The 27,249-nt window shown below is 42.2% G+C and overlaps 1 long non-coding RNA gene across 1 annotated transcript in view; it reads left to right on the top strand.

Moving 5' to 3' along the window:
• The window catches only part of LOC142787527 (uncharacterized), a 294,797-nt gene extending 273,447 nt beyond the window's left edge, over nucleotides 1-21,350 (top strand). Inside the window, exon 3 of the long non-coding RNA XR_012889256.1 lies at nucleotides 20,848-21,350. This is a non-coding gene — a long non-coding RNA (uncharacterized LOC142787527). The remainder of the gene's footprint in view (nucleotides 1-20,847) is intronic.
• Nucleotides 21,351-27,249: the final 5,899 nt, after the last annotated feature.

Raw genomic sequence — 27,249 nt, 5'->3', positions numbered from 1 at the left:
GAAGCAGTACATTTACTACAGGCCTTCGTTGAATTATTTTGTGCTTGCGTAAAAAGCAAACGGCTGGGCAACGCGTATGGTCGGTACCCAGAATTGCACATTTTATAGCTATCCCGAATCTGAGACAACAAAGGCCATAACATAAGTTTCTATGATCGCGTGATCGCGTGAGTCTGGCGAACGGTAAAAAAAACGTGAATGATGCAACGCCAATTCAGCCCGAAAACACCATTTTGGGGATTGGTCCTACCTATAAAGAAAGAAAGAACGAAAAAAAGAAAGAAAGAAAGAAAAGGAAGGTAGGAAAAGAAGGAAAAAGGAAGAAAGAAAGAAAAAAGAAAGAAAGAAAGAAAGAAAGAAAGAAAGAAAGAAAGAAAGAAAGAAAGAAAGAAAGAAAGAAAGAAAGAAAGAAAAGAAAATCAGTACGTCAAGCGCAGCCATGCCAAGCATCGTTCGCCCCCATTTTCCCATTCTTTTTCCTTTTTGGGAAAGGCTCCTGAATATCATAAGCGAATTAGCTGACCTCCGTCGCGCCTCTCATGCCCGGGATTCGTGTTTTCGCTTTTGGGCACCATAAACGAAAATGCCATTGACAATAAGTGAACTGCACTACTGACCAATGTTCTACAAATGAAGTCAATGATTCGCCCAACTAATGGCCATACGCCACGGAAGTCTGTGCGGCCCATCAGAAAGCTATTATTATGATAAAAGTGTATGTGCTACAGGAATCAGAAAGCTGTAATCATCATAAACGTGTGTGTACCACAGGAGAACGGGGCGAATCAGAACTTCCACTAAAACGCAAGAAGGCAACAGTGGACCCAACAAATGGCATGCGTGGTACCATGTTGCAACAATGGCCCGTTATACGTTACACTTAAAAAGGTTGTGGCTGTTCTACCGGCTCAAACTTAACAAAGAGTGTTCAACAAAGAGAACTCGTTTAACATATGGGAGGATATTAAGGGACGCCTTCATTTGTAAACCTGGGTATAATATTTGTATGGTGAAGATGCACTAAAACTGTACTACATCTTAAAGCTTATAAATGATGTTTATTAAAGACGAGTGACACAACAAATCTGATAAAAATGGAAAGTCTTAAGAAGCGTTAGCTTGACGAAGGAAACGCAAACAGCTTAATTGTTTGATCGGTGTCCGTGCTTTGGAGCTCGTTATTTTCTTTTCGAAATGAGAATTAGAGTGGGAATTACCATCGGAGACTCCTTAGAAATGAGTAAGTACGGTATATGTAGACACACACACACACACACAAAAGAAAACAAAACAAAAAGAGACACAGAAAGAACGGAAATGCCGGATGAAGACAACGCAAGCCTTTTTCCAATCCTGTGTGCCCTTTCATGCTTGCACTTGGTGAAGCAGCCGCGTTGAGTTAACGGTGCTCGTCGTCTTCTCGTTCCCGTCGTCTGCAGCCGCGTTCGTCCTTCGCTGAGTAACTTAACCGGGTCTTTTTCTTATGCAAATGAGAGTCTCTGCTAAACGAAATGAACCCCTGAGCGCTGACGCCTCGCCGGAGTTTTTCTGTCCACATAAGACAGCTCACCCCCCCCCCCCCCCCGTAGCTACATTAGGCGTTCCTTTTGAAGCACTGCTGTTTTTATAAGCAAACACTCAGGCTGCTTCTCCGACCCAGCACTACAATATTATAGCGCAGGTACACCTATACGTTCACGGTGTTTCAATACAAGCTGAATTAAAAAAGATGAACCATGCGATTTCACCTCTGTAACGCAATTCAGAAAAAAAATTTTTGAATAAGTATAATATACGAACTGAAGAGGCATTGTGACATAAAAGCACATTGCATCGTAGTTCTTCGTAGCGGCAATAACAAGCAGGTTTGAAGCACCACTAGGTGGCAAATGCACTAAGGCGCTCATTATTCATTCTTTTTGTGCGCATTGGTTGCTACGACTCTTTATTGTGAAACAGTGAATCTAGTTGTTTGCCAAGCCTTTCCTTGATAGTCGGTCGCTCAAAACTGCCATCACCTTAGCAAGTACGTACCACTGTGTGGCGTAGAAAAAAAACCTATCATTTTCATAAACAGGTATGTGCAACGTAAAATCGTCCAATTCTACTATACTCGCCACTGATCCACTGAAAATTGAGAAGGCAGCCGTGATCCCCACATATGACGGCGTAAGCCATGAGTTGAAGACCCCGTGTTCGTACAACTAGAAAGCATTGGTTAAAGGGAGGGGCAACAGTGGTTGCGAGGAAACCCCGAGGCAATGGAAGTCGTGTAAGCAAGCATTTACATGCCCATAGATCTACGAGAGCTGCGAATACTTGGTGTCAGCGCTAATGCTAGTTCATTGAGTTTGAACTGCCTTGTCGTACTTGTGAATGCCTATTGTTTAATTCTAAACTGTCTGCGCTGATAATCAACGTAGAAGAAACCTAGCATCGCCTAGATAAAGCCAACTTAAAAGCATCGTGCATAATTGAAGTAAAAACCCCTAGATGCAAGTTTGGATCCTTCGTGTTATTCATGGCTAAATGTAAGCATCGTTCAATTTTTATAGGAGTGTTTGTTATTGTTATATTTTAGTTTCCCTAATAAAAACATTGGCCCAAATCTACATGTTACACTGTAAATGTCGTCGAAAGACGATAGTCTTGCATCTGGAGAGAGTGAACGAAACGTTTATTTGATGTTCTGCGCAAGAATATAGGTGAATGGTATTTTGAAGGCGCTGCGTTAGAGTGCCCCGAGCGTGTAACGGAGGCGAACAAGCGCATCTAGGCACGTTATACACGAACGCCATCTGGCAGTTATCTTCGAAAACGAAGGCGTGCGCAACCACGGAGAAAAATGCGCGCCAGTCAAGGAGGTGATAAGGTGTAGAATACAAAGCGACTGGCAGGTGCCACCACCGTGCCACCGTAGCAAAGCGTTGAAAACACCTTCTTGAACATCGCGTTGCACTGTCAGCGCAGCGCGTTAAACGCTACAGTCCTTAGAGTTACTTGTGTGTGCCTTTTCTAGTATAAAGGCAGACATACAAAACATCGACGTGTTGTTATGCTGCCTCGGATATGCGCAATATTTGCTTTTTTTAATTGACAATCGCGCAACTATGAAGGCTAAACCTTGAGCAATATTTGTGGGCGCTGCGAATGGGGTTGGCCGTTTGGTGTCGTTTGAGGTACCATTAGGACAGGATAAACAGACAAATGCACAGACAGACAGACAGACAGACAGACAGACAGACAGACAGACAGACAGACAGACAGACAGACAGACAGAAAGATAGACAGACAGAAAAACAGACAGACCAAAATTTTTCCGTCGAAGGTCCCCAAGAAAGACTATCGTCTTTAAAAAAGGAAGCTCTTCCGGGATTCATTGAGTGTGCACTATTTGAAGCGAGTTAGTGATCCGCAGAAGTTGGCTGAGGAAACTTACAATCACTGTTTTAGACCTTGTGATGTGAATGCCCATGAAAATAGGAAATATTACTGACAACAGCTGCAGGCAGACAATCGCCGCTGAAAAAGCTGTTCACTTTATATCCGAAAATTTTGAGCAACCTCCCCACGGAAAGATCCCCTAGACAGCCGGAAACGATTGTCAGGAAACATTATGCAGCCGAATGCGTTAGGTGGATGTCCGGACATATAGCTGTGTGCCACGTTCTGGCAAACGTATTATATACATTTTTAATACTTAGATCTACATGAATAGCTTTCCTTAAGTTAGAGCTCCTGCGCTAACCTATTCAAATTCTGTATTCATAACTAATTCATAGTATCTTTTCGAGTCATTGTTGTACTCGAAAAGCTACATATTATATCTAAATATTATTCACAGCTGGATAATTACGTGCTAAATTTTTTACAAAGACAAAACGTGACGTTTCTTTCGGTGTAGTTGAATGAACGTTGACGCCTACGTAAAAGCTGAGTAGTGGTTATAGCATGCCTGAAGGCTGCTTACAGCTTCCTTAATTTGAAGAGCTTTATGATCGGCATGAAGGGAGAAAGCCAACTTATGAATTTCTGTCCGAACATCGGTGTTTCAAGCTCGACGTTATGATAGTTGTGTAGTTTGTAATGGTCTTTCGCGAAAGTATCAACCTCACGCGTGTTCAAACCATGAGTAAGAGATGTTGAAATGAGTGTGCGTGTCGACTGATAAATCGCACGCATCGTTTTTCGCATGCTGAGTTTTAATGACACATTGCTAAAAAACCATGAGCCAAAAGTCATACAATAATTAAATTTTCTACTGCATTCCATCCGACCTGTAGTCGGGAAAGTAACCAAATGGCAAGAGATAAGACATAATAGTGCATGATTACAAAAACTTAGTTGGCTACGCCTTTCCTGAAAAAAAATACAGTAAATTTACACTAAGGCAAATTTATATGCGTCGAGGAGTTTGATATAATAGTTTCATAATGGGTCTTTCACGTGCATTTGGCGTATAGACTTCATTTATAGTCGCGGCGTACACTCTTTGCACAAACGCTTAATAATAATCGCGCAATTAATATTCTCTTACATATTATTACATAGTCAAGTGGTGCCCAATCACAACTACCCAGCTACATACAATTTCCAAAGCTACATAGCTATATGGTTCCAATGTTTTCGTTTAGCAAATAGACCCTCCCCCTTTTTTTTTTGCACCTGTAACTTACGAACTGCCCCATCCCCTTTTCCGGCGTAGGATTGTGTGCTGGTTGTTTAAAAAACCGTCTTTCCTGTCTCTACTTTTTCTTCCTTTCGTATACCGAACACAGAGAGAGCGGGAAAATGAGAAAAAATTGAAGTGAATAACCAATACATGAAGTTTAGGCTTTCGCGTTTAAAAATATTGACGATATAATTCACTTTCAAGGCTTTCCGCAAGTATAAAGCTGATGGTTGCAAGTACAGCGCATATTGCATCGGTGGTATACCTGCGACGAGTCGTTACGCCGGAAGAGCTTCCTTGTGGCGTGTTACGTTTACAATAATTACTGCTTATGCATGGGGCATATCTTGATATACGATAAAAAGTGACAATGTCCTTGGCGTAGACGCCCAAGATGACTGGTAGTCGAAAGCCACCTTTTCCTTTTCCACCTTTTTTTTTTTCACCCGGCCTTTGTGGGTTGACCCCGTTCACCCCTTCCCACTCTCACCCACTCTGAAAACTTGGTATATCTAACGTGGTTCTGTTTTGAGTCCTGAACTTGAAACATTGCAAGCTCTCTGTAAAACCCATGTTTTTGCGAAGTCACAACGTCATGCGATTACGTTATGTTGTGATGTTACAACGGCGACATAAGTTAGCAACGATAATGTCAAAAATTTATTTGTATGTGATGTTGCGGCTCTCTGCGCTGTTGACCAGTTGGTGCTCCGAATCCCAGCGCTGATCACCAGTTGTAGCGGACCGGGGTCTGCCCGGTCTCTTGTGGTAGCGTGGTCTAATTTCGGGTTGAGGAAACGAATGCTGACAAGATGGGGATACGAAAAACAAACAGGTTTATGGCACTATTTACAATTATTTACAGCATGAAGTTAGGAGTTCACAAACCACTGGCGTGGTGGTTGAACCGTTACATGGTTCAGAGCGACGTCCAGCACTCTGCGGCGTCGTTTTAAGCCCTGTCGGGCTCCTCCTCCCTGAGTGGAACACCAATCACACACACAAAACACCACCCACAGGGCATCAGTCAGTAACGCACGGTCCGCCGAATAGTTATTGCACATCCTGACGCAATGCTCTGAGAAGAGGGGAAACGGGGTTCTTTCCTGGAACAACTTGGCGGTTGGGCTGCTTCTTCCGCCTCTCCCTGGAAGGGTAGCCAATGAGTAGACACTTGAATCGCGATTTAGGCACTGCGCCGTCCTCCCGACCGAGTTGCAGAAATTAGGTGCCTTTTCTCATCTTCTAACCACTACCACCACAACCGGAGACACGACCTGTGCGGTCGGTCTGCTTCGTCGTCTCGCTAAACAAGCCGGTCCGGAAGAATTGCTTCTAGGGACATTGGCTCACGGACCGTCTTCTAATCCCTTTGTCGCTCCCCGCCGCTGGACGCTGGTTCCGACAGAACTGGGGTTCCAGGCGTGGGAGCGCTGCCCGGCTACGCTTCCCAGCGACAGCATGGCGCCTACTGACGACGGTCATAGCAGTGACCTCATTATTACGTCAAAAGGTAACGTAATTGAAGGCGTCGTAATACATTCAGATCATGTGGGTTTTTGGTAGGACGACTAGAAACACATTCACTTGGGTATCACGTGGCTTTCGACAAACTTTTTTTTACTTTCTTTTGTATCCCTCGTTTCGTTGCCGATACCGTCTACTAGGTCTCGCTAAGTAGTGTGTGGTCTCCCTAAATCTGATAGCTTCGTGAATCATGAAACATATGAGGTGTTCGTCGAAATAAGTAGGAGATCAGAGCTACGTGCATATACAACGTTCAAGAGTCAGTAACGAGAAGCGCGGTGTCTGCTCGGGCAATGCGAGCTCACTCATGCCTGCAGTCCGCCAGGTATGTATCCTCAGGAAACGTGTCTATCTGCTTCGGAGAAAACATCCTTGGGCACTTATAATGGCACTTCATCTCCAGCTCTCTCGTTAGCGGCTCGTCATCTTGTCAAGCAGAGCGGTCCACGGGAACGTGTTGAAGGCTGCGTGGGCAGGTCGGGTTCATCGTAAAGTTCCTACGCATATTCACATTTGGACACGTTCGGGTGTTCGTTAAGAGTCTGGAAATAGGAACGCCCGAGTCTGACATGTTTCTATTTTTCATGTCTATTTCGCCTCAGTGCGAACGAAATTTTGTATATTCGGGTTGGCGGTAGGCGAAGCATTTCTTGGCGTACTGCAAGCACTTTCAGCATCTATCTATCCATCTATCTATCTATCTATCTATCTATCTATCTATCTATCTATCTATCTATCTATCTATCTATCTATCTATATATATATATATATATATATATATATATATATATATATATTTATTTATATATATTTACTTTAAGCGAAGCGCGGAGGCACAAAGCAGAACGTTCAAAAAGAACGCACAGGTATACACCGGACAAGGGCGAACTATCAAATGTCAGAGTTGTTACGTTTTAGGAGGCAGGGGCTGTATCCGTCTCTCACTCCCCACTGCGCATGCGCGTAGCCTCCCACACTCTTTTCAACTTTTTCTACGCTCCTTCTCTTTCTCCCAGGTCGGCGGTGAAAGCCCTTAAACGCTTTGTCAGTAGTGCGGCTTCCACTCGCTAACTGCGCATGCGCGTACCCCTCTATTTTCCCTCTCCTCCACTCACGCCTTCTTTCTATCGAGTCGGCGGCAAAGGCAACAAAACACTTGCTAAGTACTCACGATCACTTCGTAGCCGTTGATCGCCGGTCTTGCAGCGTTCTATATTTCCATCAGACAGAGCACGTCTGCATTGGTTAGCACGGGATTACGGTAGATATCTGAGGCACGTTCTTTGAGGAACTGGATGTTTAGCAATGCAATAGTCATGGTGACCGGCAGCGTTGATCACCGGCTGCGTTCACGGCAGCCGAGGTTGCGTTAAGTCGCGCAAGGCTGGGTCAAAAATAAGCTGGTAGCCACGTAAGCGTTCCTGCCTAGGCATAAGCCTTTATTTTTTCACGACACTTTCTCACGTCTTGCTGTACTTCCTGTACGTAGTTATTTTATGTATTTCTTTTATATAATTTCTTGTTTTTGTGTCTTCCTACGCCTTTATCTGTACATATATTTATTTCACTGACTTTCTTGTTCTTTTTTCTTTCTGTACTCCTTCTTGCTGTATGTTTCACATTCTCCTCAACTCACTACCCTTTCGAACCCATCTTATACGGCAATACACAAGGCTATGCTACACTGTGCTAGCGTCCAAGGATAGCCGTGTTTACAAAGCTTCTTCTTCGAGTATGGGGACGCAGATTTGAATCTCTCCTGAGAAAAAAAATAAATGATCCCACAACTTCGTCTCTACGTTTCTGTCCTTTTCATTTTGTATATCTATCTTACTCTCTCTCTCTCTCTCTCTCTCTCTCTCTCTCTCTCTCTCTCTCTCTCTCTCTCTCTCTCTCTCTCTCTCTCTCTCTCTCTCTCTCTCTCTCCTCTTTCTCTCTCTCTCTCTTTCTCTCTCTCTCTCTCTCTCTCTCTCTTTCTCTCTCTCTCTCTCTCTCTCTCTCTCTTTATTCGTAGTCATTATCTCGCTCATCAAAGTTACCGCATTCCACGCTGTACGAACCGACGCACAGATTTTTGGAGTGAAGCAGCAGCTGAAGAAAGGAAAAAGGGAAAGGCGCTGAAGAAGAGGACAAAAGGAAGCGCGTGCCGGCTCACGACGCAAACCTTGACCTTGTCAGCTGTACTGTAAAAGTAGGCATGAAGAAGGAAATGATGTGTCCAGGAATGACAGGGAGCCAGTGGTTGCCTCCCTTTCTACACAATTGACAGCAGCTGGTGACGTCGACAGTTCAGGCGGGCTCAATTTAGGTAGAATCGCATGCAGTCAATCCCCGCGGCCGTCACTGAAGGGATAATATATGAATCTTCAACAGCAAAGCTCATCACGTTGCGCCACAGAAGTGAAACTGGGCGAGAAAAAGAAACGCGTTTTTCTTTGCGCCATTCTTTTGTCGCCTGTTTTTCTGAGCGATTCCCTAGCAATCCATCTTCTCACTTCTTTTCAAGAGCGAATGCTGCTGGAACACCCCGTCGCCTGCAACTGATCACTCGTGGAGGAGCGGGAAATCTAGTTTGGATTGCAAAGGGGCACACCACCTGTCACGAATCTTGTCACTCAGCAGTAAAGTGTGGACGTGACTTGGATATTTATGAAGGTAGACTTGAAGACGCACATCACATTCGGCTCTTCCTCAATTACCCGTCAACGGGTTTTTTATGGGCGAAAAAGGGGAACAACGTGTAATGGCATAAACTAAACCAACAACGTATACATCAGTGGCCCACGACGATCTCGGGGGTGCTACCCATCTCAATATCACTTCCCAAATACACAACAGTTCAGAAGCGCACAGTAACAACGTCGGGGAAAGAAAACTAGGCATACCTACGCACGAGGCACTTCGGAGTTGCTGGATGCTCAGTATACGTGCAAGAGAGTGGCGGGAAACTAATTTGTTCGCACCGAAGTAAAACATATGGCGGACAGCTATTTCCTCCTATACTAAACAGAATTGCATTCCCTCAATATGCGGCAGACTTCCCGGTTCGTTTTCCAAACACGTTCAGCCCTCGTCCCCCTTTGGGGTTCTCCTTGTGTACAATAATGCACGAAAGTTTACTGCGAATAAATGCGAGAACACGGCGTGTTGTCCTCGTGTGTATTGTTTTGCGTCTCAACAGTTCCGGCAAGGCCACTGGTTGATTTTATTATAATATGGAAGTTCGACTTTGCATTATGGAAGAGCCACCAATTCATTCTGAAGCGAAATTCTGAACTCCTGTACGTTATTTCTCAACGCTAGCTCATTAATTGGCTTCTTGGGTATCAGTTTAGGTGTGTGCTTTTTAGCAGCGAAGCTCCTTAAGGCGTGGGCTGTGCGTCCCCTGTATGTAGCCACCTCTCGTTCAGTTCTAAGTATTACGCTAGCCACCGCCCGATCTAAAGGGTACAGCCATATCCATCTGTCCATCCGTCCATCCGTCCGTCCATCCATCCATCCATCCATCCATCCATCCATCCATCCATCCATCCATCCATCCATTCATCCGTCCGTCCGTCCGTCCGTCCGTCCGTCCGTCCATCCATCCGTCCGTCCGTCCGTCCGTCCAAAAGATGCAAGATGTTATAAACTAGACGGCGGTACGTGTAGTTGATTATGAAAGATGCGAGGTGTTATAAAATAGGAATGGTGCCACATATGGCGCGTGTCATCGTTCGATATAGTGCGGCGACGTATGCTAGGGGGAGCGTTGCAATAAAATCGAGTGGGCAAAATGTACGGAGGATTCATGGTTTACCAGGTTTACCTCCGGAGCTTCGCCCACTCATCATCATTCACTTCGTGGATATGGCGGCATTTTTTTATGTTGAATTCAAGCTCTTACCATTCTATGGTCACTGCATCTGATCTTGGCAACTACTTCTACATCCTGCACAATGACCCGGTGTGCACTCAAAATACGTCTATTTAATTTTTAGTTTCATCATTTGGGCTGCACCACGTTTATTTACAATTAGGCCGTTTTCTGTAAAACATATTCAAGATCCGTAAATCGTTACGTTTTGCGAACTCAACTATGTTTTGCGAACTCCCCTCTGGCATTCCTAGATGCAAATCTATACTCCCCCACTGGACCAAGCTGTAGAGAGCGAGACTAGAACAGTGGAGAATTCTCACAGAGAGATTCTAAGCGAGTAACTATAAGTTTGCCTCGCTTCGCAACTTAGCCAAACAGAGCAGCGCTTAATTAAGAAGTTTTCTCGTCTGACATAAGCGCGGTACGCCTCAAACAAGCAGTCTTTAAGTTTTAAATACAGAGTTTGCTCTCCATGCTGCCCATCTCTATTAGGGCCCGTGATAACTGCCAGTTATGTTTATAAACAGCGGAGATGAGTAAAGAAAAAGGTTTTCGAATTGAAGCGAATCAGGTCTACAAAAAATTTGAAATGAAAATCAGCCACGGCACAAACTAAATGCTCCTGAAGTGTCGTAAATGAAAATTTGCCCTTAATTTATAAAGAAAAATAAATCAGGAATGTAGATCAAATACGTTTCAAGCCCATTTAATGACGCAAGCATGCGTTAAAAGAAAGAGTGGCACAAACCAAATGAAGCAAGATCAACACCCCGTCTCAGCAATTCAAGTGCGTAGATCGTTGCTGGGCTTCCTATTTGAACATTCATGGGTGCATTATCACAGTTCTGAATTGTAAAATCACGCCTAGCACTAGCTATTACAATGTGCTGAATTCTTCACAAACCACATTTACTTTCTAGACGCATTCCGGCACCTTCTCTTTCAAGAAAGCAGGGTCGTAGTTATAGCCTCTATTTGCAAGGTTGCTTGCATGTATGTCACTGGTAACAATCGCTAACCTAATTCTTCTGTTTTTCTGTCGAATCGGCATTACATATTAGCCTGCTTAAGCTCATCGGTAACTTAAATAAGACCAGCTGCCGAAGCTGCAGGAATAATGTTTTTTTGTTGTGCTTTGTGCTCCTCCCTGTTTTCACGCTAGCTGCCCCTATATACAACATGATGTCGTGCCATTTAAGGTACTGATGCATATGTTCATTATTCGGCAAGGGGTAGGGTAGTACAGAAATATCAATAAAACTTCAAATTGGTACAGTGTGTACTAATCTATGCATCAAAGCTAATAGTTCCTTCGGTTGCTTTAGCATGCATCAGAGAAAGCTATAGAGTGACCACTGTTTCGTCGGCCAAGAACATATCTTCCAAAGCAGGCTAAACAATTACTCAGAGCTCAATTAATATATGTCGACATTCAGAAGGTCGAATAAATATAGGTTATTCCTCTAATACTCATGTAGAGAGTGTTAGCATTTTACCTCAACACACGATCAGACAGATCATTTTCAAATTCCTGCTGTCTAAAGACAAGCTTCTACAGTGGTAAAAAAAAAAGCCCTTTACGAAGAGTCCCTATCGCACCCTGCTGATGTTGTAAAACGCCCCCGCCCTACAAAGCGCTGAGCTATGAAGAAAGCCAGACTTTTGCTGACTTGTCAATACATTTTCCTCCTCACATCCTTCATAAAAGCACACCGAAAATGTGCTCTTTTTTACACCTCCAAGAAGTAGCTTGAACTGTTCTTATCGCAGTATCGCTTTGTTCAGCAGAATGCTTGCACCGGTGCGACAGGGGCGAATTGCTCAGTACTGCTGAAACGATCAAAAGCAATGTTGCTGAAGCTATAATACCTGCTTATGGTGTCACAAATGGTAGTAGGTCTGAAAATAAATTGCTTAAATGGGTTGAAAGAAATCGGAAACAGATTTGATACCTTGAAGGTCACTACTGATATAGAAGGCTTACATTCACTTGCCTGTGCGCAGGAATTCCTTCCGGCTTTTGTTTCGTGTGTGATGCGGTCTAGCCGGATTCCGACATCCTCGGCATTCTTACTTGGCATTTAAAAACATCGTAACTTTTCAATGGCTGTCGGCTGTACTGGCTCGTAACAACCCCACGCATCTGAAATAGACATGGTGGGCGCTAAGGTAACTCATTTCTCCTGTTGTTATAGGCGTTGATAGAATTTATTGTTTATTGGTGGTTATTTGACAGCGGGATGACTTTCTCTCATGACGTCTCAATCAATCAATCAATGAATCAATAATTCATTCAGTCATCAATCAATCAAGTTTTATTTATTTCATTTATTGTACCCTCAGGGCCAAGCAAGGCATTAAAGAGGTGAGGAGTTTGCAATGAAAAGTTTCTACAGTGTAAAGCATGAATAGGAATGCAATAGAAAGAACAAAAAACATAAAACCATTTCAAAGCATAGAGGGAAGGGAAGTTACACAATGAATACAAACATAAAAAACGGAACAAACCGGACATGCAGCATATACGGGTAAATCAATAACATTCTAGTTAGCAATGTTGTTTAAGGCGATAGGAAACAAACAGTTATCACTAACAGGTGCCATGTTTTCAGGAATGTGGTACCACTCTAGTGATGTCCGAGAAATGATTGATTCAAAAATTGTGTGAGATAAAAGAAACATGATGAACCTTATGGGAATGATGAATGCGACGCGATACATAGTGTAGATTATGATTAATTATGCTACGCAATGTTGGGTGGTGTAATATTTTATGAAACAATGATATACGGAAGATTTTACGCCGGGCTACAAGAGATGCAAGAGATAGACTAGTTTTCGAGGCTTTTATGCTGTGTTTCGTTAAAATTAGAAAAAAAAAAGAAATTAACGGTGTTGTTCTGAGCTAGGTCTAACGCGTTAATTAGGCTAGTGTTTTCAGGGTCCCGAACACATGAAGCATATTCTAATTTGGGGTGGATTAGGGTTCTATAAAGCAATAGTTCTAAAGAGTCGGAGCATAAAAAAGTTTCGCCTAGGGTAGCCAAGGGTGCGCTTTGTATTCCTAATTACGTAAATTAAGTCTGTTACCCATAAAAGGTTAGATGTGATAGGAACTTCTAAGCATTAGCATGAGGTTAATGGCTCTAAAGTGAGGTTATTTAAGTACTATACTTGTGAGGAGGTAGGTGACCTAGATACATGCATAGATTTTGTTAGTATTTACTTCCATGATCATTATAATGCACTAGTTAGATATTTTATTTTAATTGAATAGTAGGCAACTGTAATCATTTCATGAAGTAATTTCTGTAAAACAACACAATCGTCAGCGAAAAGGTTTAAAATCGACATAATAGTTGATGGTGAACGCGGTGAAAAACAGCTTGAATGTACCCGGATGCTTATTTACAGAGCAACATACACATTTCTTTTTATAAACATAAGCATTCATGAAAAGCAAGACATGTCAAATCAGATTAGTATAGAGCATATATTGATTATGTAAGGTACTAGTGCACGAGATAAGTACTTGTGTTCATTATAATGCATTACATGTATATATCTTAGTGATAACAACTTCTTGAGAAATGAAAGTGGCCATGGACTCATTCTACCTTCAGCTTTTTCTCCGTTTGCCTTCTACATCCTCCTTTTCACTTTTGATTTCTGTTTGCTTCTTTGTAACGTTCGGCAAGGCAGAAGAATATCCCGGGCAACAACCAGACTTAAGAAGCAACGCCAAGTTTGAAAAAAAAAAAGAGCAGTAAATGGGCTGCGTGGATCACTCTGCCCGGCAACTGTGCGTTACTGGGCATGATGAAGTAGTCAGAACGGGCAGTAGGAGCAGTCAGAGGGGTTGACTCTGACTGCCCGGTGGCGGTCCGTATTCGATGTCCACGCAGCTTCCAGGCTCCATTTCTACTGGAACTGGAATGGTTGTTCCAGTTTATGCAAAATAGCTGCGAAGGGCGCCTGCGGCGGCAGACGAGATGACCACCACACTCAACTATTAGTATACGAGCACAGCAGCTTGGGCAGCAATCGAGCAATCAGTCAGTAGACAGAGTGAAAGGATATTGCAAATACATAAGCGTCAATAAAAAAAGTGGCGGTGGTTCGATATACTATTCTGCAGATTCTCTATAGACAAAGCAGTGGTTACAAAAATAGGCAAATGCAGATGCGAGTCATGTTTGAAAGTGTCTATCCATGCCCATTCATGCCTTTTTATTGCTATATATCTTTTTCTGATTATTGTATATACGTAAATGTCTTTATATATGCATACACGTGGTATGAACAAATAAATATGCAAGTATAGTATGCATAAACTGACCCGTGCTAATGTAGCACAACATGTGTTCCAATTTACGTATATGGTCGTATACCCATTTATAGAACGGAGTATGAAAATGTGTTGTGTCCACATCAGTAGCCCAAAAATGTACTTCGAAAAGGTCAGATTTGAAATATTCAGAATCAAATTGGCTTTTTTTCCCGCGATTTGCCGTTTGGATCGATCTGCTCAATGGTTGCTGTGAACTGTGAACGCGCCACCACCTCTGTTTCAGGCTAGGAATCACTCCGCATAGCCGTGAGGAGACGAGCAATACATGTTAGGATTGTTCTTCCCGATCTCTTCAATCATGTGAAACTTTCAGCAGTGGTCCAAAAAGGAAGAAAAAGTGAGTGAATTAGTAAAACTTGGATGAAAAAAAAAATGCAATGCGAAACTAAGAATCACACTTATATCGCATTCACAAGTGCCGTTTGGGTTGCTTGCATTGGCTATTCAACGTAAAAGATTGACAACAATACGATTTACCAGTGCGACCCGCTGAATGAGGGCTTTCACCTTCAGCAAAATAAAAAAGCGTATTCTCTCAAAGCTCTATTTGCTTCGAGATTTTGGAGTTGCCTCATCCTGATTTGCACGAAGAGCAAGCATTCGCCGCAGTCGATGACGACGGAGATGTTGTGTGGCGGGAAGGTATGTTGGCAGATAGATAGATAGATAGATAGATAGATAGATAGATAGATAGATAGATAGATAGATAGATAGAGATAGATAGATAGATAGATAGATAGATAGATAGATAGATAGATAGATAGATAGATAGATAGATAGATAGATAGATAGATAGATAGATAGATAGATAGATAGATAGATAGATAGATAGATAGATAGATAGATAGATAGATAGATAGATAGATAGATAGATAGATAGCTGTTGAATGGATGTTCACTTTTAAATGTTCATCAGCACCAAATTTACTGGCTTGTCCTCATTTTCTGTTTTTAGTAATATTTTAGAGCTCGTCTGCCACAAGCATTAGGACATCATAGGTATTTTAACTTTTATACTGGGTGTGAGTTCAGCTTCAAGAAGCGAGACTTCTTTTTGACGCAGACCATATACCTTGTCGGTGTGCTTCGTAGCCATGTTACCTGCGTCAAGCGATTTAATAAAAATTCAACATACTTTTTTTTTAGTTTGGTGTCACCATGAGTACAGTGACAGCAAGTAAGGGCTGTTTTTACTCTTAGTTTGTTTATTCCTTATTGATTTTCGTGCGTTGAATAATAACACGCCTAAAAGTGCCCAAGTATTGATATTCAATTACCATATGTGGTCAATAATAGCCTCTTAGAGTGATTTTGTTATTTCAAGTCATCATCATTATCCTCACCTAACTACGCCCACTGTAGGGCGAAAGCCTCTCTCCTGATCCACCAATCAATCCGGTCCTGTGCTTTTTGCTGCTACGTTATTTTTAGTAATCACCGCAGTTCTCAATAAGTTGAATTGGTTTGGAGTATTAAGCTTATTAGCTCAAAGTTATCAATCATTTAGGATATCGGATGTCAAGTCGAACTTCTACTCCACCACTAATATATCTTAGCAAAGAGAAATTGAAGTAAGATTTTATCGCATTTAAAAAAGTATTTTGTACATCATTTGTCTCACCGGAACATGCCGCTTTCGTAACCATCTCGCAGTTCAATTAGGTAACTGTAACTAAGTGTTGAAGTTTTGGCGCAAAAACCTAACAACAAAGGTTCAAACGCTGCTTCCTACAGGCCACTATTCGCTGGAGCCTCCTGAACATTTTGCATGATGAATTGTTAAACTTCATAATAGAGCTACCGTTTTTAAACGACGATGGAGATATCACTCATGTTCGACAAGCGTAGATCAAGAATATTTTACCCTGTTGAAAAAATAATTCATTTGATGGAGTCTGCTTCTCTATCTACAAATCCTCTTGCGTGGAAGGTTTGGGTGAAGTTGAAAGACGAGTCCCGCAATTACTGAACGCTAAGCTCCGACCGAATGTCTGTGACAGCTTCTACGACAACTTCTTCCTGTGACAGCTTCTTTGGCTGCAAGGTCTGGTTGGTCAAAATGCAGCAAAACTCCAAGTCATTCGAAATACCTTGCGGTTAATATCACTAGTTAGGTCTGACAGAAAGCCTAACAGGGAGGTTGATGGAGCGCTCGTAGTTCCGAACGAACAAACATCGTCCAACGCGTTCGTCAAAGCAAGCTTAGGGATTTTTTTTTTCGCAGTAGGAGAAACTCTTCACCGGAAGCAAACTTGTGTATGAAATAACTTCGGTCGGCCACGGCCACGTCTTCGGTACGCCAGGTTCACTGTAGGCACTTCGTGTTTTCACTGTCCTGCTTGTCACGCATCGCATCCACCCCGGTAGTTGTCCAGCTGACCGACTTCAGCTTTTCTTAGCATTCGGCTTAGTAGTATGTATTCGATTAGTTGTCGCAGAAGTTCGCAAGCAATTTCGCTACGTTGCTCATCGTCTGGTGGACCAACCATTCGACAGCGTGACTTTTATCGTTTCCATCTTGGCTTCAGGCAACCAATACGACACTTACTCTTCGTCGTCAACGTCATTCTCTTTCTCTCGTGACCAGATAAGAGTTTCATCTTCAGTCAAGTGCCTTCGAAGGTTTTAGTACTCTATTTTTATGCTGTTTCTCAGCATTCAGCATGCTTCAAGGAGAGATTCTGCAAAGGCATTTTTTCGCAGCACTCTCACCTTCACAAAGTTCTAGGAACTAGCATAGACTAATAACCATGGCACATAGGCCCTCTAGGTAATATTTGTTTTTCTAAGGGCCATCCACACGCATAAACTCTTGGCGTTTTAATATAGATGAACCGTTTCTGTATGAAATTCTGTATGGAATTTCTGTATAGCTTGCTCCGAAATTGCACGCACAAAAAAGAAAACAGTAAAATGCGGCATTGATGACAATAGGTGTCTATGTGCTGTCTTTCTGTGCGTTTTTAATGTTGCCACAAAATATTGTTACGACCGAGTATCTATTTCCAGAGGCCCCACGCAGATCAATAATCAGATCGGTTGCATTGTGAATCTGAAGTGAATATTCCAGGGTTTTCTTAATGTCACGCATTATACCACTGCTTTTTCACTAAAACAACAGTAGTCTATGAAACTGTAACGCGGAATTACAGTCCCTCTCTCATTCTGTGTTTCTAGCTAATAACTGCTGATAAACAGACAAGCAGGCTTCGCCACTCATATTTTTGTAAAGTGCAACGCTTTAATAGATAAGTGATCTAAAATTATTTAGTAAAACAGAGATGTTCGAAAGTGTGGTTAATCATGCTCGCTGTCTGTTTAGTCGGTTCTGCCTTTTTTTATGGTCGTTTTCTTCAATTATGCTTAAAAATTCATACTGGTTTTGGCATGTTAGAACGAGCTGGTGATAAAATTAATTTCTTTAATACATTTAGACCCTCAGCTTAGAAATGAAGGAATGTATATCAAACACATGCTGCGCAAAACGTGGATAGTAATAAAATGTCATCACACTCAAAACATGTAATGACGTTGTTCGAAAACACTGCGCTCTTTCCTGTCTCTCTTGTTTTTTCTTCAAGTTTGTGCAGCAATTCAATTTTTCAAATGGCTTCAAAAGCTCTCGGATCTCTTTTGTTCCAATGCACGCGCAATGTGTACGAAAGAAAGCTGCTGTTTTTGCAGACTGTACTAAGTTATGTTTTTTTAAGTACAGCTCACACCTTTTCTTTCAAACGTACCTTTTTATTTCAGGAACGTTAGTGCTAAGTTCGCCACATGAATTAGTGAGCAAGAGCGCCAAGCACAACAGCAAAAATTACTCTTATTAAGTATGCCCATTTTGTTTAGGTACGGCAATTTTCGCACCGTTTCAATCAATAACGCACTAGGCAGGAAATTCTGTTGATTGTTTGGGTCTCAAAAAATTCCCGCAGAGTGCATGAAAAGCAAATAAATGCCCAATCGTGTAATAAACAAACTTGCGCCTTTCTCTCAAACCGATGGCCTCAAACTGGCGAGCGTGTACAACCTGAATGCCTGTACGTGTGCTTCTAATGCATTTCTGTTGAATATTTGAGGCACGAAACTTTCTTCCCACGTTTAATGACACTTCGCACGGGAGGTCATTAAAAGACATCAAAGCATAAAAGCTTCAAGTACAACAGACAAAATAGAGTTGGCAGAGCTTGCAAAGCTTACTGTAAGCATAAAGCAACCGATGTAAGAAGGTATAACATGTAGGGAATTGAACACGCTCTGAAGAACAGATGAAGTGCGAAAGCAGTGAAGGGAAAACTTGTGAAAGGCAAAAATCAGATGTATCAGATGTATGCACTGAGGGACAAGTAAGGCAAAATAACTACCATTATGAATTTAATACTTATAAAAGTGGAGGAGTTTTACATAGATCTGTATAGAAGCCGGGAAAACCACTACGTTACTATAAGAACTATAGCAGAAACTCTGATGGCCCCCCACCAGTAATTATAAAAGTCAGAAAAGCCTTGTAGAGCATGCAAGAAAGCAAAGCTGCGGGCGAGGATTCAGTAACATAAGAACTGGTGAAAGATGGAGGATGGATTGTGTTAGAAAAACTAGCCACCCTGTATACAAGGTTCTCCTGACAGGAAGAGTACCAGAATCTTGGAAAAATGCTAACATCATCTTTATACACGAGAAATAAGATGAGAAGGACTCGAATAATTACAGGCCGATCAACTTCTCTTCGTCGTATAAAAGCTATTTACAGAGGTAATTCCTAACAAAATTAAGACAACATTTCATTCAGTCAACCAAAGGAACAAGCAGGATTTCGAACGGGCTACTCAACAATCGACCACATTCATAGTATCCATCAGGTAATAAAGAAATGCTCAGAATACAGCCAACCACTATACCTAGCCTTCATAGATAACGAGAGAGCGTTTGATTCACTAGAAATATCAGCAGTCATGCAGACACTGAGAAATCAGGATGTCGACGAACCATATATAAACATCCTGGAAGAAATCTACAGGGCATCAGCTGCCACCATAGTGCTCCGTAAAGAAAACGACAAAATACCAATCAAGAAGGGTGTAAGTCACGGGGATACAATCTCCTCTTCGCTATTTACCGCGTGATTACAGGAGGTTTTCCGAGGCCTAGAATGGAAAGAGTAAGGGATAAGACTTAATGGAGAATCGCAGCTCGTGATTACAGAATAAGACAAGAAGATCAGAAAGGTAGGTCTTAAAATTAATCTGCAGAAAACTAAAGTAATGTACAACAACCTCGGAAAAGAGCAGTGCTGCGAGATAGGTAATAGTGCACTTCAAGTTGTAAAAGACTATGTCTACTTAGGGCAGGTAATAACCGCGGAGCCCAACCACGAGATTGAAGTAACTAGAAGAATAAGAATGGGGTGGAGCACATTTGGCAAGCACTCTCAAACCATGCCGGGTATATTGCCACTATCCCTGAAGAGGAAGGTATATAACAGCTGCATCTTGCCGGTACTTAGCTACGGAGCAGAGACCTAGAAACTTATAGAGTTCAGCTTATATTTAGGAGCACGCAGCGAACAATGGACAGGAAAATGGTAGGTGTAACCTTAAAGGACAAGAAGAGAGACAGTGGATCAGGGAATAAACCGAGGTTAAGGATATCATAGTTGAAATCAAGAAGATTGATTCATTGATTGATTGATTGATTGATTGATTGATTGATTGATTGATTTGTGTGGTTTAACGTCCCAAAACCACCATATGATTATGAGAGACGCCGAAGTGGAGGACTCCGGAAATTTTCACCACCTGGGGTTCTTTAACGTGCACCGAAATCTGAGCACACGGGCCTACGACATTTCCGCCTCCATCGCAAATGCAGCCGCTGCAGCCGGGATTTGAACCCGCGACCTGCGGGTCAGCATCCGAGTACCTTATCCACTAGACCACCACGGCGGGGTGAAATCAAGAAGAGGAAGTGAAGATGGGCTGAACATGTAGCGCGTAGACAGGATAACCGGTGGTCATCAAGGGTAACTAAATGGATTCCCAGAGAAGGCAAGCGGGTTAGGGGGAAACAGAAATTTAGATGGGCAGAGGACATTAAGAGTGGTTTGGGTAAAAATGGCAGCAGCAATCACAGGACCAAGTTGACTGACGGAATATGGAGCATGCCTTTGTCCTGCAGAGGACGTAGTCAGGCAGATGATGATGATGATGATCATAACATCGGAAAGACCTTTAATGGTGGCCTCCAGCGCAAAATGGTTCATTGCACAACATCATCACTCCTATTTACATCTATCTGTATATTTGCGAGCTTTCGTCGGCCTGTCGTACAACGCATTCCATCAAAGGATTCCTCTGCCACGTGTTGCAAGCGTCGACTCATCTGTCATCATCACTTTCGTTTCAGCAGTTTAAACATGATGGCTTGTTTTTTTTTTTTCAGCACCGGCATTCGCAAGCCTGGGAGAGATAACTTTTTCAAGGTGCTCACTCACGTTGGTAAGGGAAGCGTGAAATTGGTATTCCTGTAATGGTGCTTTGAGCTTTTTTTTTTTCTATGTAGTGGAACATACTTCCAACGTCATTTTACGGGACGTAATCATTTCCAGTCCCCTAAGTTTGAAATGTTGTTGACAGTGACGTACGGTGGAATTGCGTTCGCCTATGAACTTACATTAAGGAAAACATGTTCAACAGACGTGTGAAGCAGAGCCAGTCACTATCCCTGTGGGCCGTTAAGAACGTGATACAAACTAGCTATAACCTGCTTATAAACGACCTGTAGACGGTGTAAGCTGCTTAAGACTGCTTTTAAACTACCTACATGCATGTTGTGTACATTTAAAAGCAGGGCTATTATGTCAGTGTCCATAGGGCCGTGTTAAAGGGTCATGTACCAAGATTTAGGTGCAAGTTATTAATCACTGGGTTGTCATGTCTGAAGCCGTTCACTACACCATCCTTTATAATCATGTCGTGGTTTTTGGGGCGTAAGTTGACAACCATTGTTATTGTTTAGTGTTATTACTTGTCAAACAATCAAAATCAGAAGTCTGTATAACACAATAAACAATAAAATTTGATTATTTGGAACTCGTTCAATTTCAACTTGTATTTTATTCGAACCGACGCCGTGGTTCTTGCAAAACTCTGTGTATTTCTATGGGCAAAAACTCCCGATTGTTTGACAGCGTCAGAATCAACATTGATAAGTTTAAACTTGAGGCCGGCCCCTGATATCCCATCGTTACTAGCAGAAGGCGGCCCAGATGGATCACAGTGGTTGAGAAACCTAACCAAGCCATATTACTAAGAGATGCAAAACAACAAAACACCAGCATTTCTCTGCAGATGAGGATTTCGACGCTTAGCGGGGACACTTGGGGAAACCGCAAGCGATGTTCATGGGTTCAAGGCAGCATAAACGCCAGCAAATACAGATTACGGATTACTTTTATTTGGATTGTGTTAACTCTGCCATGTAAATAAACAGGCTTTAGAGCTTCATATTTTTCTATACTTCTACACTAAGGCTTACTGCTCACATGAATTCATGCCGACGCTTTTTCTCGTGGATCAAAGATTTATTCAATCATTCTATTCGGTGTTTGAACTGCATGAACCTAATTTTAGGAATTAACCTCCCACAAACGTAAAGTAGCACCTAACAAGCGAAAACCATTGGGTACGCTCTTTTTGGATACCCGCGCAGTGTTGTGCAATGTCTGTTTGTTCTAGCGCCCTCTCACTAATTTAAACTCCGGTTATTTCAAACAATTTTGTAGTGTCCTTCAAGTTCGAATTATCAGCTTTTACTGTGTAGTGTTGCTTGCACAGCCTTGAAGTCGGAAGATAAATATGCGATTTAAAATTCGAGAAGCACTGGGATCGATACCCAGCACCTTCACCAAATGTTTCACGAAAAAGTGGTTGGCACAGAACTGCAGATGTGGTGCAAGTATAAAAAGATGTATCCGCTGCCCAAGCTGTGATTGGAGATTTCATCTTCCTGTAGTCTAATCGAGTTTCCTCGTTTTTTCCCCACAACAATATTTCGTGAAACTATTATTTACAGATATATTTATTGGCTTTATGATCAGTAAACATACAAAACTTAACAACGTGTTGCTCTTATTTTGCTTGTCTATAATTTTTAATATATGGAGATAGATTCTGTTGCATAGCGGTGGCAATCTATCTGTTGCTCTGAACGAGCGTAGACGTCGACGATTCCGTGTCAGCCGGGAACAACCCAAAAAAGCGTTTATTTCACGCATGTATATAAGCAAAGAGAAAAGAGAAAATGTCGGAAAGAATACAATCAAGAAGGAGCCTGGCACTGGGCAATGACGGTTCGTGCATGACGCCGTAGTTTGATACTACATTTACGAAATTCCATGAAATCTGTCATGAATACAAAGCCGAAAAGCACACGTGAGGAATGATTAGTCGCGACCTATTTCTTGGCGTTCAGCTGCAGCTTTTTCGCACGTACCGTACGCATTAATCGAATTACGTCCACAAACAATTATATACATGCTTCGGTGAAGTATTCCTTCCAACCCGATACTCTAAGAAACGACCCAGTAAGAAAGGTGCATTTTTGTCCCACAAAGATAATCATCATCTGATCTGTTTGCGTGTTCTTTCTTGGAAACTGGGAGCTGGTCACTTTTCTATCAAGAAAGCCATGCCATGCTGATAACGCGTGATCATGATTACGATTATGAGAAACGCCGTCGTGGAGGGCTCTGGAAATTTCGACCACCTGGGATTTTTAACGTGTACCCAAATCTGAGTCCATGGGCCTACAGCATTTTCACCTTGATCGAAAATAGAGCCACCGACGCCGGGACTCGATCTCGCAACCTGCGGATCAGCAGCCTATATTGTATCTTAGCCACTAGACCACCACAGTGGGGCCCCCTTGTAACTTTAACGAGTGAAAGGACCCTAAATCTTACCTAAAAACACAGAACAAGAGCATTAGCCTTTCTTCGCTTTTCTCAGCTTATGGCACAATTCGTGACGTCATCACTCGGTTGACGTAGTGTCAAGAAGAAATGAGTTGTCCGATTGGTAGATACACAAGGGGTGTAACATGTGGATTATCTTCTACTTTGTATCATCTTGATGTCACACGCCATTAGTTGCTTTCATCGCATGCCTCTCGTGTGCGACCCACACATTTCAACTCAGTTTGCGCGTTTTAGACTGTGCAAGCGCAGATAACAAAGCAGAGTCGAAATGCACGAAATGCTCAGTGCTGCAATTGCACACGTGTTTTATCAAGAAATAAAAGGCGAACAGGAGATGAAGGGAGTAAATGAGATAAATGGAGTAGCAGGAGAGAATAAGGGAGTAACAGGAGACTAAGGACAAAAGGCGAACAGGGTATAGAGGGTATAGAGTCAAGATACCGCTCTTTCGTCTTCAAACTCGGGGAGGTTTGGGGGCTTTTTAAGTGAGCGTGCACCTCCCTGGAGCTAAATAGTGCGGCTTGCTCCTATTGGTGAAACAGCTTCAACTTAGAAGCAAGCACAGAGTGAGTGAGGCCACAATTATAAGGGTAAAAGGTAACTACGAGCAAGGAAACTGCACAAGTGCAGATGCTAACTTTTTTTCGCCACTCAGCCACACTCTCGTACGCAGGCAATTCCACTGACAGTCGTCAGCGTCGCGATCCATTAGGCTGCAGGTGGCGCTGTCTGACAGCCGGGAAAACTCCGCAACTGCGGTTACGCCTTCGAGCAAGCCAACTGAGGCGAGAACCATTCTTCAGGGCCTCTTTAACGTTTCTATTTGCCGGCTCTTCGTGATGCTGCCACTTTCTAATTGCCTCCTACCCACATCGATGAAAGTCTTTTCTAGACCTCACTTGGCTCTGACACTATTTCTGTTTGCGCCTTTGCTTCTTCGCTCCATTCGTTTATTTATCGCAGCAAAGGAACAGTAACTATCTAGACAACATACACGAAGTCTACACAGTAACAATTCACAACCTGTTTTGAGTGAATGCTGCAGAACTCGTCCATTTCCTATAAGTAGCCTTGGAGTTTCGTGGCACAAGTGGGTGGTTGTCGATAATCCCTTGTGATAACTACAGTATGATACTTAAAAGAACTTTCTTTTTTGATGAATTCCGGATTCTGCGAGGTTACATGGACCACACAAAATCACATGAATTCCGGATTCTGCGAGTTTACATGGACCACACAAAATCGCCATGGTGCTACGTTAAAACTGGACTACATTCCTATGTCGTGTATCTCATTTATACAATCCGCACTTGAAAAACATTTTTAATAAGTTGGTTCCACTAAGAAATTTAAGGACGTACGTATTTGCTGACGTGGACCTGGAAACTGCTTTAAAGACTTCACCAAATAATATATGCTTTATCTTTTGGTGTTCCTCATTACGCTAAACCTTTATTTCATTTTCAGAAAACTTCTTGCATTGCATCCATTTTTAAATTACTAACAAACTATTTGTTCATTTTTATACAAGAATAAGTTTCAACTCTTGTCATTTTTACTAAATTTTTTTCTGTTGCTGCGTCTTTAGGGGGCTTATTGATTATAGTGCTCTGACTTGAGCAGAATCCCATGTGGTTTTTGGTTGCAGCATGTTTCAGTTTTTCGGAGAAACGTTTTCTTTGGCACAGTTACTAAATATAGGTGCGGTAATCCGTAAATGATATTTCTGTGTGTCAGTATAAACCTCATACCATATCATTTCAAGAAAAACAGTTAAAGTTCCTCTCTGAAATTCCACCTCCCAGGTGGATAAATAGTGCTAATGTGCAAACAATTATAAATGAGGCACAGCTTATCTGTCGGCGCAGCACGGCACAAATTAAAGAGAAAAGTGAAACTAAACCAGGTTCAGAACAGCTTGCTGCTGATTGGGCGTATATAGTATTTATGGCTTGTTTGAAGCAGCACTTTTTTAGCTGATTCACAGAGAAATAAAAAAAGATTGCAACACCTATGTAATGCCGTTACCAGGCATCGAATGTCTTTAGTCTTTTCGAACAATGTTATAATAAATATGGTGTGCTATAGCCAAGTTGTAAATGCTTATCTGAAGTTTAGTTTGCAGAAACGTTGCATGCTACAAATAAAGCAGAGGAGTGCAGCTCGTATGTAAGTCGTTGCCAAAAGTTGTTCTTCATGTTTGGTGCAAAGCACAGAAAAGCTGTGCGTTCCTGCAGAAACCTTGAATTGCTTGGAATTCCCAAGTTTAGATGTTTCATGACTTCTTCATCTCTCTAAATGAATGATCAGGGTAACGAAAAGTTTTTCGTTTAATCTCTCCTCAAGGGCCCATAAACTCTGCACTTTAACTTAGGCTGGCTTCCGTAAAAATTGGGACACATCGTAGCGGGAGTACAACAAAAAAGACTGATGCACATGCTTAAGTGATGCGTCGTAAATCACGGGATCAGCTCGAGTTTTCGAGGGGACAATTAATGAGGCAGGAAACGATAAATAGCAATGGATAGCGCTCTAACCGAGTGCCAATTAATTTATCCCAACACCCCAGCGGTGACGCTCAAAGGTGCAACTTCTGAACTTTATACTTATAAGCCAGTACGAGTTTCTTGTACATTGTTCAATAGATTACCCTTTTTCAATGAAGTTGGTAATTAGTAACAGTGTGACTGAAAGCATCGGCAAATTTCAGATTGCATACGCATGGCGTAAACACCGGTCTGTATATACGCGGTTGCGAAATTGTGGCATCTGCGAGTGGAAAAAGTCGTCCCTTCTAGTGTTTCATCTTCGTGGTGGTGGCAGATATTTGATAGTTCTAATATAGTTGTTTTAGATGGTTCTCTTTCTTCGTTATTCCTAATTACGCTGTCAACTGCTGTTGCTAATGCCATCTGTAGATGCATGCAATCAAATAAAGTGACATATGAGTAGAATCAGTGCGATTGATTATAGCTATTTTTACTTTGCATCATCCATTGCACGTGCACTGAGCCTTTAAGGGAGACTGATGAAAAATATCAACTTGGTGTAGTTTATTTGGCAAACTGCACTCTTAGAGCTACAAGGCCATATGTTTGACTACCATAGGTTAATTGTTCGTGGATAAAATCAAGGTTGAAGTTTCATTTTTAAATTGCACGCCGAAATCATCATGCGTGGAATTAATACTTTAAAATGCATTTTTCGCAATTTGATGACATTGGATAGATGAAATTTCCTAAAACTTCGTAGTGTATTACTATGGCACCCACAGATGACCATGTATTTCGTTTTCAGTGATGAGAAGCTGCGTAGAACCCAATAAAGGCCTTTGAAACAATGACGTCATGAGGTCTGGAGCGGGAATCTCAAGTACGTGTCTCCATCCGCATTTCCTTCTAGCGCATTTTCTCGATTACCGAGCGTCGTCGAGAGGGATATTTTCAAGATAGTAAAACTGTAATTCATTGAAGCGCAAAAATTTGTTCCACTCTTAGTGTGTCTTTACATTACGAACTACAGGAGACTGCTGCATAATTGTAAGAAGAGAGCACCAAACCATGGTGGTCTAGTGGCTAAGGTACTCGGCTGCTGACCCGCAGGTCGCGTGATCGAATTCCAGCTGCGGCGGCTGCATTTCCGATTGAGGCGGAAATGTTGTGGGCCCGTGTGCTCAAATTTGGGTGCACGTTAAAGAACCCCAGGTGGTCGAACTCTCCGCAGCCCTCTATTACGGCGTCTGTCATAATCATATGGTGGCTTTGGGACGTTAAACCCAACAAATCAATCAAATCAATCAATCACTCAAGAAGAGAAGCTAATGTGTAGCCGCTTGTAGAAATTTGATATGGAAAGAACGACCAGTC

The sequence above is a fragment of the Rhipicephalus microplus genome, chromosome 2 (assembly GCF_043290135.1).
Source record: "Rhipicephalus microplus isolate Deutch F79 chromosome 2, USDA_Rmic, whole genome shotgun sequence".
Classification (NCBI taxonomy): Eukaryota; Metazoa; Arthropoda; class Arachnida; order Ixodida; family Ixodidae; genus Rhipicephalus; species Rhipicephalus microplus.
Note: the sequence above shows the minus strand (reverse complement) of the source record. Positions and strands in the feature narration are given on the sequence as shown.